At 37.7% G+C, this 16,143-nt stretch overlaps 1 protein-coding gene across 1 annotated transcript in view; it reads right to left on the bottom strand.

Moving 5' to 3' along the window:
* Positions 1-12,419, bottom strand: part of SIRT1 (sirtuin 1) — a 46,119-nt gene extending 33,700 nt beyond the window's left edge. The window contains exon 1 of the mRNA XM_042907867.1: positions 12,401-12,419. The gene's annotated coding sequence lies outside the window, so the exon portion shown is untranslated. The remainder of the gene's footprint in view (positions 1-12,400) is intronic.
* Positions 12,420-16,143: the final 3,724 nt, after the last annotated feature.

Raw genomic sequence — 16,143 nt, 5'->3', positions numbered from 1 at the left:
AGCAGAAATCAAGAGTCAGACGCCTAACCAATCGAGCCACCCAGGCGCCCCTGAAGACATTTTTTAGTGGGGGACGTAGGGAAGGTACAACTGACATTCAGCAGATAGAGGCCAGTCATACTTCTCAACATTCTGCGATGCAGAGGGCAGCCCCTAACAAAGAATTTTCCAGCCAAAACATCAGCAGTGCCACAGTTGAGAAAGTCTGTCCTAGAGTTTCAACCACAGGGCAAGTGGTACTGGATGGGACTCTAACTGACAAAGATTCCCAAGGGAATGAGGGGAAGGTTTTTATTAGCAAGGCCATGTTAAAAAGCAGCATAGGCGGTGATTTTCAAACTTTGGTTTTAGCAGCTGAATTTATCTATTGAATGATCTTAACCCTATTATATAATGTAGATCCATTTCCTTTAACATTTAAAGGACTCACACCAATCAATAAGGAAAAGATTGATAGCCAGTTGAAAATGAAGAGTTTGGTTCACAGAAAAGGGAATGCACGTGGCTTTTAAACATGTGAAAGATATAAAACCTCACTCATGAAAAGAGAAACACTCACTAATTTACAATGAGATGCCGTTTTTCACATTATCAAGGTAGTAAGGAACCAAAATTTGATCATATGCTGCATTGAAAAGAATGTGCAGAGCCAGACCCAGTTGTACAGTAATAGTAAAAATGGAAATTAGTACAACCCTATGGAAAGCAACTTGGCACTGTTAATCAAAATGTAAAATGCATATACCTCTTAATCTGGCAATTCTAATACTAGAAATCCATTTTTATAGATACACATACTTGCATATGTGTAAAATGACTTTTATTCAAGAGTATTTATTGTGCCATGGTTTATATTAGCAAAAGATTGGAAATACACTAATTTGCCATTAAGAAGGAATTGGTTAAACATACAACCAGTACATATTGTTTATATGTATATGAATTGTCACTTAAACTCAGGAAATGGGTAACAGAACTTGCTCCTAGGGCATGCAAATGGGAGACTGGAAGACAAAGGTGAAAGATTTTGCAGGTGAGGCAGGGGTGGGAGAGGTGGGGGGCGTAGTGGGGCATGTGCCTGGGTGGTTCAGTCAGTTAAGTGTCCAACTCTTGATTTTGGCTCAGGTCATGACCTCACGGTCATGGGATTGAGCCCCATGTCCAGCTCTGCACTGAGTGTGGAGCCTGCTTGAGATTCGCTCCCTCTCCCTCTGCTCCTCTCCCCTGCTTCTCTCTCTTTCTCTCTCCCTCAAAAATAAAGACTTTTTTTTACTGTAGAACACTTTGTGCCTTTTGAAGTCTTCACCATGTGCATCATTATGTATCATATGTGTGTGTTCTTATGTCATACATTATATGTCTTAAATATATAAAAGGATATAAAAGGAGGGTTGTTCTGATTGAAATAGGCTCCCTAAGTTTCTACCACATCCCTCAAGGCATCATTAAGAAGATTTAGGGTCCCCAAGGAACACAGTAAAAAAGCCACTGTCAGAGTTGTGGTAGGGTAGACTAGCTGCTGTAATAATCATCCAGAGATTTCAATGGCTAAATACAGCAAAAGTTTACTTCTCATTCACACAACAATCCTACATGGGTGTTTTTCATCTGATGGCTTCTGGGGTCAGCTTTCCATTAAAAAGTGGCCAAGAGACCCTTGTCCCTTTTGTCTTGTAGCTTTGCCATTGGACAGGCAAAGGAAATTAAGTAACATCTGTTGAAAGGTTTTATGGGCCAGTCCTGGAAATGATGCTACTACTTCTCCCATTCAACTGTCTGGGAATAGTCAAGTGGCTACACACAAGGAATCCTGGGAAATTTTATCATTCAAGGTGACAGAATGGAGTGGAGGGCAAACAGAAGACCATGACAAGCATTTAATGAAATCTAGCTACATGGCCAGTTCGTCAGCTGGATCCATTCATTATAACTTTATAAAGTTTCCTATTAGCTTTTCACCAAATGCATCCACCTCTTTAATGGTGTCTTTTGATGAACAGAAGCATTAGTTTTAATGCAGACTAATTTATCATTCTTGTACTTTGGGTTTTTTTTTAATTTTTTAATGTCGATTTATTTTTGAGACAGAGGGAGCCAGAGCATGAGTGGGGGAGGGGCAAAGAGAGAGGCAGACACAGAATCTGAAACAGGCTCTGGGCTCTGAGCTGTCAGCACAGAGCCGGATGCGGGGCTCGAACCCACGAACCATGAGATCATGACCTGAGCCGAAGTCGGACGCCTAACCAACTGAGCCACCCAGGTGCCCCACAATCTTGTACTTTGTATTGCATTGTTTGTTTTCTTTTTTTCCTTTTTTTTCTACTGAACTATAATTTACATATAACATTGTATTAGTTTTAGTTGTACAACATAATGATTTGATAGATAAATATATTGCAAAATGATTACCAGAATTTAGTTAATTCACCACCACACATAACTACAAAATTTTGCACATATGTATTTAGCCTTACTTTTTTAGCAATTTTTTAATATATAATACAGTTACATTAACTAAAGTCACCATACTGTACATTACATCCCTAGGATTCATACTGGAATTTGTGTCTTTTGATCATCTTCATCCATTTCACCCACCCCCTGCCTGTGGCAACCATCAAAATGTTTTAATGCATTTGGTTTTTTTTTGTTTTTAGATTCCACATATAAATGAAACCATACAATATTTTTTAAAATATTGATTTATTTTTGAGAGAGTGCACACATGTGCGCATGTGGGCCCACATGAGTGAGGGAGGGGCAGAGAGAGAGAGAGAGAGAGATACACAGAATTCAAAGCATAGTCCAGGCTCTGAACTGTCAGCACAGAGCCCAATGAGGGGCTCGAACCCATGAACCATGAGATCATGACCTGAGCCAAAGTCAGACGCTTAACCAACTGAGCCACCCAGGTGCCCCTGAAATCATACAATATTAATCTTTTTTCTGTCTGACTTATTTCACTTAGTATAATGCCCGCAAGGTTCATCCATGTTGTTGCAAGTGGCAGGATTTCCCTCTTTTTTATGGCTGAACAATATTTCACATATATCATATTTCACATTTTCTTTATCCATTCATCCATCGATGGATACTTAGGTTGTTTCCATGTTTTGGCTACTATAAATAATGCTGCAGTGAATATGGCGGGTGCAGATATCTTTCAAGATAGTGATTTCATTTTCTTTGCATAAATTCCCAGAGTGAAATTGCTGGATTATTTGGTTATTCTATTTTTATTTTCTTGAGGAGCCTCCATACTGTTTTCCATTGTAGCTACATTCCCACAATGTACACAAGGGTTCCCTTTTCCACATCCTTCCTAGCACTTAATATCTCTTATCTTTATTTATTTATTTATTTATTTATTTATTTATTTATTTATTTATTTTTAAATGTTTACTTGCTTTTTTTCAGAGAGAGAGAGAGAGCGCATGAGTGGGGAGGAGAAGAGAGAGGAACAGAGAGAATCTCAAGCAGGCTCTGAGCTGTCAACATGGAGCCCAACAAGGGAGGCTCGATTTCACAAACCGTGAGATCATGATCTGAGTCAAAATCAAGAGTCAGATGCTCATCCAACTGAGCCCCTCAGGTGCACCTCTTATCTTTTCGAGGACAGTCATTCTAACAGGTGTGAGGTGATATCTCATTGTGGTTTTAATTTGCATTTCCTTGTTGATTAGTGACGCTGAGCACCTTTTCATATTTCTGTTAGCCATCTGTATGTCCTTTTTGGAAAAATGTCTATTCAGATCTTCTGCTGAGTTTTTAATTGGATTGTTTGTTTTCTTTTGAGTTGTCTGAGTTTTTTTTTAATATATATTTTGGATACTAACCTTTTATCAAATATGTGATTTACAAATAGTGTTTCATATTCTGTAGGTTATCTTTTCATCTCATTGATGCTTTCCTTTGCTATTCAGAAAGTTTTTAGTTTGATGTAGTGCCACTTGTTTATTTTTGCTTCTATTGCTTTTGCTTTGGTGTCAAATTCAAAAAAATCATCTCTAAGACTGATGTCTAGGAGTTTACTCCCTATGTTTTCTTCTAGGAAGTTTATGATTTTAGGTTTTATGTTCAAGTCTTTAATCCATTTTGAGTTGATAATTGTATATGGTAAAAGATAGTGGTCCAGCTTTACTCTTTTGAATGTGAATGTCCAGTTTTCCAATACCATTTTCTTATTTTTAAGGTTTATTTATTTTTGAGAGAGAGAGAGAGAGACAGAGCACAGGAGGGGGAGGTGCAGAGAGAGGGAGACACAGAACCTGAAGCAGGCTCCAGGCTCTGAGCTGTCAGCATAGACCCCAACTCGGCTCGAACACATGAACCATGAGACCATGACCTCAGCTGAAGTCAGACACTTAACCGACTGAGCCATCCAGGTGCCCTGCCCAACACCATTTACTGAAGAGACTATCCTTTACCTACTGCATATTCTTGGCTCTTTTGTCATAAGGTTTTGTTGTGTCTTGTAAATTCCCTACATATTTTGGATTAAAGTCCTTTGTTGGATATGTGATTTGCAAATATTTCTCCCAGTCTGCAGCCTGTCATTCATTCTCTTAACCAGATCCCTTTCTTTACAGAGCAGAGGTTAATATTAACGAAGATCAATTTATCAATTTTTTCTTTTGTGAATTTTGCTGTTGGTATTATATCTAATAACTCTTTGCTTAACTCAAGGCCACAAATATTTTCTTATATTTTTCTTCCATAAGTTTTTTGGTTGTAACTTTACATTTCTGTCCACTTCTTTTGGGCTAGTTTTTGTATAAAGTATATGAAGTATCGGTCAAAGTGCCTTTTGTTTTTGTTTTCTTATTGTTTGCCTATGGATATCTAGTTGTTCCATCACTACTGCTAGAAAATACTGTCTTTCTCTGTTGAGTTGACTCTGCACATTTGTCAAAAATCAGTTGTGGGTTTTGTGTGGGTCTCTTTTAGATCTTGATCCCGTTCCATGGATGCATATGTCTTTCACCAATAGTATGCTATCTTGATTGTATAACTTTATACTAAATCTTAAAATCTGATAGTAGCAAGGGTGCTTGGGTGGCTTAGTTGGCTAAGTGTCTGACTCCTGATATTGGCTCAGGTGATGATCTCACAGTCATGATCTCACAGTTGTGAGATCCAGCTCTGCATCAGGCTTTGTGCTGAGCATGGAGCCTGCTTGGAATTCTCTATCTCCCTCACCCTCTGCCCCTCCACCTCTCGCACATGAGCAGGCACTCTCTTTCTCAAAATAAAGAAACATTTTATAAAAAATCTGGTAGTAGCAGCCCTCCAACTTTGCTCTTCTACAAAATTGCTTGGGTTATTCTAATTCCTTTACCTGTTCATATAAAATTTTATATTAAGCTTGCCCATATATATCTAAAAAACCAGGCTGAAATTTTGACTGTGATCACATTGAATCCATAGTTCAATTTGGAGAGAATCAATATCATAACAATACTAAATGTTCTAATATTCTCACATAGCATATCTCCCTATTTATTTAGACTTTAATTTCTTCCATCAGTGTTTTGTAGCTTTCAGTATATAGATCCTGCACATATTTTGTTAGACTTATACCTAGAGATTATATTTTTGGGGTACTATTGTAAGTGGTTACTTTTTTATTTTTTAATTTTTATTTATTGTTTTGAATGGTACTTTAAAATTTTTTATTTTTTTTAATGTTTATTTTTTGAGACAGAGAGAGACAGAGCTGGAGCAGAGGAGGGGTAGAGAGAGAGAGAAAGAGGGAGACACAGAATCTGAAGCAGGCTCTGGGCTCTGAGCTGTTAGCACAGAGCCCGATGCAGGGCTCAAACTCATGAGATCATGACCTGAGCCAAAGTTGGACGCTTAACCAATTGAGCCACCCAGGTGCTCCAGTAGTTTTAAAAATATTAAATTCTAATTGTTCATTCCTAGAATATAAAAATACACTTGATTTTTAATATTAACCTAATAATCTGTGACTTTACTAAACTTACTTATTAGTTCTAGGAGCTTTTTTGTAGATTCCTTGATGTCTACATAGACAATCATATTGTCTGAGAAGAGAGATAGTTTTATTCTTTCTTTTCAAATCTATATGTCTTTTCTTATTCTTGCTTTATTGCACTGGTTATAATTTCCAATAAAATGTTTAATGTGAATAAGAGCAGACATCCTTGCCTTCTTCAGATATAAGGAAGAAGCATTCAGTCTTTCCTATTATGTATATTAGCTGCAATGTTTTGTAGACATTCTCTTTCAGGAGAAAGTTCCTTTTATCCATAGTTTGCTGAGATTTTTTTAAAATCATAAATAAATGTTGAATTGTTAAATGATTTTTCTGCACCTATTGAGATGATCATGTACCTTTTATTCCTTAGTCTGTTGAAATGATGAGTTACATTGGTTGATTTTTGAGTGTTGAGCCAGCCTTGCATTCCCAGGATAACTCCTACTAGATTTCATTTGCTAATGTTTTGTGGAAGATTGTTTCATCTATGTTCATTAATGATACTGATCTGTTGCTTTAATTTCTTGTACTCTTTCTCTGGTTTGGGAAATCAGAGTAATACAGGAGTCCTAATATAAGTTGGAAAGTATTCCCTTCTATTTACTGGTATTACTTCTTCCTTAAATGTGTGCTAGACTGAAATTTTCTTTGTTGGAGGATTTTTACAAATTCAATGTCTTTAATAAATATAGAATTATGCAGGTTATCTATTTCTTCTTATGTGAGTTTTGGTTCTTTGTGTCCTTCAAAGAATTGGTCTATTTCTCTTGGTAATTTGATTTATGGGACTTGCTTGCAGTATTGTCATTATCTTTTGGATGTCTATAGAGTCTGTAGTAATGTTTCCCCTCTTTCATTACTGTTAATGATAATTTGTGTCTTCTCCTATTTTTCTTGTCAGTATTGCCAGAGGTTTATCACTTTTATTAATCAGAAATAAGGGAGTCTCTTCTCCACCTCTCCCATATTCAGATTTTCCCCGCACTCTCCAGCTATCACAGTCCCCTTCTTTAGTTCTCTGACTAGAAAAATGAGCTTTGTCTTGGAGGTTTAGCTGTCACATAATTCTGCATGATTGGGACCAACATTGGGGCAAAGCAATGAGAGAAAAGAAAGAAAAACATAAGGGGGATTCCCTACACACACACACACACACACACACACACACACACACACACACACACACTCTTTCAGATCACAGGTTCACTTTATCTTAGTTCCTCTGGACTGAAAGTTTTCTCACTGGGATTTTAAATGCCTGTGCCACTGCCACCACAATACAGCTCTGTGACTGGGGTTGTCCTTGGGGTAAGGCAAAAGAAAAAAACAACAAGGAGGATTGCTCCATACTCTCTTGCTTATAGGAACCCCTTTCCTGCTCTTCTGACCAGAAATGTAGGATTTCTCTAGGGGTTTTTGATACCTGTATCAACTGTACAGTTATGTACAGTTATGTGGCTGTCTTTGAGTCAAAACAAAGAGAAAAAAGAGGAAAATGTGGGAAACTGTATGTGTTTTTCTTCAGCTTTGGTTCCCCTCCTCAATCTATCTGCTACTATGTTTTAAGTGTCCTTAAATAGTTGCTTTATGTATTTTGTCCAGAGTTTTTAGTTGTAATCATTGAGAAAGATAGGCTGTAGCGGGATTACTCTATCTTGGCCCAGTACCAGAACTCCTGAAGTGTTTTATTTATTTAAAAAATGTTTTTAATGTTTGTTTATTTTTGAGAGAGAGAGAGGGGGAAGAAGGGGCAGAGAGAGAGGGAGGGAGACACAGAATCCAAAGCAGGCTCCAGGCTCTGAGCTGTCAGCATAGAGCCCGACGCGGGGCTCAAACTCATGAACTGTGAGATCATGACCTGAGCTGAAGTCAGATGCTTAACCAACGGAGCCACCCAGGCACCCCTCTTGAAGTCTTTTATTGATCACATATCACACCTTTGTACTATATATACTGATACATATAATTTCATTTAAAAAACCACCTGAGTGTTAAAAACATTTCTTCTGGATTGAGATATTGTTACCATTATTACTATTATACAATTGATTAAAATAACATTAATATAATTATGATAAATAATTATTAAGAAAAAATAAAATTTAGGGTGCCTGGGTAGCTCAGTCAGTTGAGGGACCAACTCTTGATATTGGCTCAGGTCATGATCTCATGGTTCGTGAGTTCAAGTCTTGTGTGGGGCGCTGTGCTGACAATGTAGAGCCTGCCTGTGATTCTCTCTCTCAAAATAAATAAACTTAAAAAAAAAAAAAAGAAAGAAAAAAATTTTATTGGAATTGCATATCTTTTTAAAAAATTTTTTGTTAATGTTTATTTACTTTTAAAGGAGAGAAAGAGAGAGACAGAACATGAGGAGGGGAGGGGCTCTGAGCTGTCAGCACAGGGCTTGATGCAGGGCTTGAACTCATGGAGTGTGAGATCATGACCTGAGCCGAAATCAGATGCCCAACCAACTGAGCCACCCAGGCAGCCCAGAATTGCATATCTTATTGACACGAATGGGACTTAAAATTTTTTTCAATTAGCTTAAGTATCTGTGAATGAATATTAGTTATTACTAGAATGAGACAGATTCAACATCAATCAGCTCTGAGAAACCTTGTCCACATATATGGGTAGACATAAATGGAAGAAATTTTGTTATTGCTGCCATTCAATTCTTTGAACTTCTTCCTAGTTATATACCAAAAATCACATAATTTTCTATTTTCAAAAATTATTCTTAATGATCAAAGAGCTACCAATTGTATTAGTTCTTCCTTTGGATTTTGGTAGGAAAGAATTAGAAAATACCTGACTCCCCCCAAAAAAATTGTTACTCAGTTATTAGAGTCATTCACTTTCTCATTTTGTGAGAAAGTTTAGCAAATTGTATCCAATCTTCTTCTATTAGAGGTACCTTGTTTAATAAGGAAAGGTTAGAATATTAAATATTGTTAAATTCTATACAACATTTTTGGTAACAGTCTTTTATCTTATCAAATAGTTTGAATATTTTTGTTGAAACATTGAAGTTCCAGATTTAGTTCAGACAACGTACAGAACAGTGATGTCCAGCAGAAACAGAATGTGAGTCACATACATAATTCTAATTTTTCCAGTAGCCACACTAAAAAAAGTTAAAGGAGACTGGTAAAATGAATTTAAAAATGTATTTCATTGAGATCAATATATAGAATATCATCATTTCAAAAATATAATAAAATTTACACTGTTTTGGTTTTTAACTTTAAAATTGAAAAATCAGGCCACCTGAGTAGCTCAGTCAGTTAAATGTCTGACTCTTAATTTCAGGTTAAGTCACGATCTCACTGTGGTGAGATGGAGCCCTGTGTTGGGCTCCACAATGAGCATGGAGCCTGCTTGGAATTCTCTCTCTCCTGTGAGGCACCTGGGTGGCTTAGTCGGTTAAATGTCTGAACCTTGATTTTGGCTCAGGTCATGATCTCACTGTTTGTGGAATCAGGCTCCCACACTGACCGCAGGGAGCCTGCTTGGGTTTCTCTCTCTTCCATCTCCCTCCCCCTACCCCCTGTGCACTCTCTCCCTCAAAAAAATTAAATTAAATTAAATTAAACATTCAATTCCAGGGGCACCTGGTTGGCTCAGTTGGTTGAGCATCCAACTCTTGATTTTGTCTCAGGTCATGATCTCATTGTTCATGAGTCTGAGCCCTGCATCAGGCCCTGCGCTGACAGCACAGAGCCTGCAGAGGATTCTCTCTCTCTCCTGCTGGAATGTGTGTGTGCACGCTCTCTCTCTCTCAAAATAAACAAATAAACTTAAAAAAATTCAATTCCACAGTTAACCTTAGCTACACATGGGTAAAGCCTACTGTGTTGGTCAGTATAGGTATAGAAAATTCCCAACACATAAAGAAGTTTCAAAGCTAGTCCTCATTATCAATCTAACCAGCAAAATTGGATTTACTTTCTTTCAGAAAATGTCTTCATTTCTCAACAAGAAGTTATGTTCAAATGCACTGTGATAACTATTGTAAGAACATTTTTTAAGAGCCATACTTGTGGTGAGGATAATGTAACATACAAACTTGTTGAATCCCTATCTGGTACACCTGAAACTAATTGCATTAGTGTAATGTGTGTCACATTGTGTGTCAGCTATGCTTAAATTTTTTAAAAAATTAAAAAATTTAGCAGTGCCTAGGTGGCTCAGTCAGTCAAGCCTTGGACTCTTGATTTTGGTTCAGGTCATGATCTCATGGTTCATGAGTTGGAGCCCCACATAGGGCTCTGCACTGACAGCAAACATCCTACTTCAGATCCTCTGTCTCCCTCTCTCTCTGCCCCTCCCCTGCTGGCATGCTCTCTCTGTTTCTCTCTCTCTCTCTCTCTCCTTCAAAATAAATAAATAAAACATTAAAAAATTTTTAAATGTGGGGTCCCTGAGTGGCTCAGTCAGTTAAGCATTCAACTCTTGGTTTTGGTTCAGGTCATGATCTTGCCTAGTGAGTTCAAGTCCCGCGTCAGGCTCTGCACTGGAGATGTGGAGCCTGCTTGGGATTCTCTCTCTCTCTCTCTCTCTCTCTCTCTCTCACTCTGCCCTTCCCCCACTTGCACTGTCTCTCTCTCAAAGTAAATAAACCTAAAAAAATTAAAAATTAATTTTTAATGTTTTATTTATTTTTGAGAGAGAGAGAGAGAGAGAGAGAGAGAGAGTGCAAGTGGGGGAGGGGCACAGAAGAGACAGAGGGAGACACAGAATTTGAAGCAGGCTTAAGGCTGCTTGCTGTCAGCACAAAGTCTGACTCGGGGCTTGAACCCATGAATGGTGAGATCATGACCTGAGCCAAAGTTGGGCGCTTGTCCTACTGAGCCACCCAGGCACCCCAAATTTGATGCTTTTCTTGATACTATTGAAGACAATGCTGATTTGTCTTCCGAGTAAAGTATATTGCATATAGTTATATTTATGGGCGTCTGGGTGGCTCAGTCGGTTGAGCATATATTTATATTTAATATATTAAACACTTCCCAGCTCATTACCACTAGGGGAGGCTCTAAAACAGGGTCTAATACTACTACTACTAATGGTGATTAGTACCTTTCACAGTTTCTAAGCCTCTTTTCATGGTTCTTGTTTGAACCTCACAACCAACCTCATTTTCCTGAGGAAATTGTAGCTTTTGCTACATTCTAAAAACCACACTACTGGGGTGCCTAGGTGGCTCAGTCAGTCAAGTGTTTGACTCTTGATTTCGGCTCAGTTCATGATCTCACGGTTTGTGAAATCAAGCCCTGCGTTGGGCTCCATGCTGACAATGCCAGGCCTTCTTGGGATTCTCTCTCTCTCCGGCTCTCTCCCCCTCCCCCACTTGTACTCTCTGTCTCTCTCTTTCAAAAATAAATAAACAGTAAAAAAATAAATAAATAAGTCTTGGGTGATGTATTGTACAGCATGTTGACTATGGTTAATAATACTGCATTGTATATTTGGAAGTTGCTAAGAGCAGATCTTAAAAGTTCTCATCACAAGAAAAATATCTGTAACAATGTGTAGGTGACAGATGTTAACAAGACTTATTATGGTAATTATTTCACAATATTCTGATATATACACATATCAAATTATCAGGTTGTATACCTGAAACTAATATAACATTATATGTCAATGATACCTCAATAAAAAAGAAAGAATAAATGAAGAAACAAAAAAACACTTGATCACTCATGCTTCATAAGATCAACTCACAAATTACTAAAATACAAACTGTTACATCTCTAAATAACTTATTTAAAATATAACAGGACTTTCAAAGATATTTAATAATGTTATAAGAACTTAAATGAGGGGGTACCTGGGTGGCTCAGTCGGTTAAGCGTCCGACTTTGGTTCAGGTCATGATCTCATGGTTCACATGCTTGAGCCCCGCATCAGGCTCTGTGCTGACAGCTCAGAGCCTGGAGCCTGCTTCGGATTCTGTCTCCCTCTCTCTCTCTGCCCCTCTCCCACTCATGCTTATTTTCTCTCTCTCAAAAATAAATGTTAAAAAATATTTTTTTAATAAAAAAAAAAACTTAAATGAGTGTCTCCTCTTTTCCACTCTGTAGGGTCAATGACCACCTATTTTTTTTCACTTTTGGCTTCAGCTTTTTACTCGATGTCTAGCATTAACATTGGAGCTCAATAAATGTTTTTTTTAATGAATCATAAAGTTCATAATCATTCCTATAGCCAAGTAAGTTTTGGTACTAGTGCCTCAAAGGAAGAGTCAGAAACCCAAAGGAGGAAACTAAGATGAGTAATATTCTCTTCTATCTTTCCCAATTCCTAATGCTGGGAAGCATGGTATTTACTCATTCAAAATAATTACCCCATACTTGAGAGATAATGGATCAGAACGATCTGCTTTCTGCTTACCTTGTGGGTTTCTGAAGAGGCACTGGCTCAGCTCAAAGACATGTTGAAGTCCCCTGAGCAAAATCAAGGTATGCTGTGATTAGGCCAGCCCCTGAAGAATGAAGAAATGGACAGAAATCCGGGTGATAATGTTTTCTCGGAAACATCTTTGCCACTTACACCTCTTTTATGGAGCCCTCAGACATTTCTACCTAATTTTATTGGTTCAAATAATATCAAATATGTTTGATTTAAAACTTTATTGGGGCCTATTTTTTAGTTTTAAAGTTTATTTATTTATTTTGAGAGAGAGAGAGAGAAAGAGAGAGAGAGAGAATTAATGGGGGAGGAGCAGAGAGAGAGGGAGAGAGACAGAATCCCAAGCAAGCTTCACACTTTTATCTTGGAGCTTGATGTGGCACTCAAACTCATGGACCTGTGAGATTATGACCTGAGATGAAATCAAGAGTCGGATGCCTAAATGACTGAGCCACCCAGGCACCCTGGGACCTATTTTTTAAATCTCCTTTACCACTAATATTAATTCTACCTTGAAACCTTCACTTATTTTCATATTTGAATATTTCTCTGTTTCTATAGAAACTGGTACATGATATTTTTTACTTTACACATCTTGCATCAAAATAGTTATTTGTGCATTTGTATTATCTCACCTATTTGGTGATAAGCTTTTTAAGTATATTAAAAAGTATATTTTTATATTTTAAATATATTAAAGTATATTTCATAAAATATAAAATAAAATAAAAAGTATATTTTAAGTACATTAAAAAGTACATTAAAAAGTAAATATATTTTACTTAGTCTTCAATTGATCATTTCATCAATACTACAAAGTATCCACTATATACATAATGTGATACAGAGTGCCTGGCTGTCTTAGTTGGTAGAGCATGTGACTCTTGATCTTGAGGTCTGGAGTTCAGGCCCCATGTCAAATGCAGAGATTACTTAAAAAGAAAAGAAAAGAAAAAAAAAGGCAACCAAGTACATAATGATGCATAAATGGGTATGAACATGGAGAAGAAATATACAATTCCTGACCACATAGAACTTGGGGAATATATCACTTATCATTCATACAGAAGGCATTCACATGAGAAAACTGTTTTTTTGTGTGGTAGGTGAGATTTTGAAATATAGCATCTCTTGCAATTATAATTAAAATATAAGCTGGTTAAGGGTACCTGGCTGCCTCAGTCGGTACAGCATGCGACACTTGATCTCATGGTCCTCAGTTCAAGCCCTGCGTTGGGAATAGAGATTATTTTAAAATATGTGTGTGTGTGTGTGTGTGTGTGTGTGTGTGTGTATTAGTTAGACTGCAAATCCACTAAATAGTTAAATTAATACATCACTTAAATTTATGATGGTAGTAGTAAAGAAAAGAAATAAAGTAGATAATTAAAATTGCAATTAATTTACCATATTCTTATGAAAGAAAAATCACCATGAAGATTAAATATCACCTGCAGGTAACTGGTGAAATTCCAAGCAGCCAAAACCCTGTTCTAGGAAGCACATTACTTTCTGGAAGAGGATATTCTCCCTTGAACTTTGTGGGTTTAAGTCAGGTGCTGATTCAGAAATGATAAATTTAATCAAGAAAAAAATTTTTTGCAATTTTTAAAAATATTTACTTTTGAGAGAGAGACACAGAGTGTGAGCAGGGGCAGGGGAGGGGCAGAGAGAGAGGGAGACACAGAACTCCAAACAGGCTCCAGACTCCATGCTGTCAGCACAGAGCCCTATGTGGGGCTCAAACTCATGAACTGTAAGATCATGACCTGAGCCTAATTCCGATGGTTAACCGATTGAGCCACTCAGGTGCCCCTCAAGAAAAAAATTTTCTAAGAATGTATAATTTAAATAGATTATTAAAAGCAACCAAATAAGACTAAATCAACTTTTATGTAATATAAATTAATCTATTTTTTATTATAATGATAAAACATGATCTTTTTAAAAAAATTGTTAACATTTATTCATTTTTGAGAGAGAGAGAGACAGACAGATATAAGCAGGGGTTGGGCAGAGAGAGAGGGAGACAGAATCTGAAGCAGGCTCCAGGCTCCGAGCTGTCAGCACAGAGCCCAATACGGGGCTTGAACTCAAAAACCATGAGATCATGACATGAGCCAAAGTCAGATGCTTAACCAACTGAGCCACCCAGGTGCCTCAACATGATCCTTATCTAAGGCTTTTATTACTTAATTTATAATAATACAATATAATATACAGCTAAAATTATTTATAAAAATGTGGCATTCTTAAGCAAATTTATATATGCATATTGGTCTCTGATATAGTTTTGAAGGAATAGTTAAATAAGGATTATGAAATAATTCCATTAGTTAAATATGGATCCTAAATTATTCTGCTAATTTTTCTAGACACCATCATCACATTTTCCCTGTGTATTGTAGCAAAAAGAAGAAGTTTTATCATGCTAAAAATTAATCAGCTGCTCTAGCCACTAAAATACAATTTTGTATTTTGGTAATAGAAGGCAGAAATTTTTAAACATTTCATTAAAAAAAATTTATTTTAAGTTTATGTATTTTGAGAGAGACAGAATGAGCTGGGGAGGGGCAGAGAGACAGGGAGAGAGAGTCCCAAGCAGGCTCTGCACTGACAGTGTGGTTGACACTGCACTGACAGTGTGGTTGACAGTGCGGCACTGACACTGATGTGGGGTTGGAACCCACAAAACTGTGAATTCATGACCTGAGCCAAAACTGAGAGTTGGATGCTTAACGGACTGAGCCACCCAGGCACCTCTAAACATTTTAAAAATGGGAATGAGATGAAGATGGTGGGGGGGAGGGCAGAATTCTAAGATATTCCCTAGAATATCTGCCCTTCTGTATCTATCATCCTTTCTCCCAGGTATGGGCGGGGCCTATGAATAGGCAGGATAGCTCCTCCTTTGATTAACTCACATTGCATAAACCTGTTTTAAAATTTTTTTAAAGTTTACTTATTTTTGAAAGAGAGAGAGCATGAGCAGGAGGGGCAGAGAGAGAGAGGGAGAGACAGAGACAGAGACAGAGAGAATCCCAAGCAGTATCTGTGCTGCCAGCACAGAGCCGGAAGGGGAGATTGATCTCACAAAACATGAGATCCTGACCTGAGCAGAAATCAAGAATTGGATGCTTAACCTCCTGAGCCACCCAGACGCCCCTCTATAAACCTGTTTTAGCTCACTGGAGTGATTCTCCTGCTGGCTTCTGAGAGGTAACCTGGCCACCTTGTGAGCTGGCCACCTGACAAGGAACTGCAGGGGCCTCTAGGAACAGAGTGGATCCCAGCTGTCATCAGCAAGAAAGGTGGCTCCTCAGTCCTACAACTGCCAAACTGAATTCTGTCAACAATCAGTGAGCTTGAAATAGAACCCCAAGCCTCAGATGAGACCAACCCCCCAGAGTACACCTTGACTGCAGACTGTGAGACCCTGAGTAGCAGATTCAGTTAAAACCTCCGTAACCATGGAAACTGCAATAATAAACGTATGCTGTTTAGAACTACCAAGTGTGTGGTTCATGGTAACTTTACGCAACATCAGAAACTTATACAGATGGCTTGTAGTACGGGAAGAAGTATTTTTGATATGATTTAATAAGACATGTGGTAACTATGGTATTTGATAATCCACAACACAGAATCGAAAATAAGTTACATAAGGGGCACCTGAGTGGCTTAGCTGGTTGAGCGTCCAACTTCAGATTTCTCAGTTCGTGAGT

This window comes from Panthera leo, chromosome D2 (genome assembly GCF_018350215.1).
Source record: "Panthera leo isolate Ple1 chromosome D2, P.leo_Ple1_pat1.1, whole genome shotgun sequence".
In the NCBI taxonomy this organism is placed as follows: domain Eukaryota; kingdom Metazoa; phylum Chordata; class Mammalia; order Carnivora; family Felidae; genus Panthera; species Panthera leo.
Note: the sequence above shows the minus strand (reverse complement) of the source record. Positions and strands in the feature narration are given on the sequence as shown.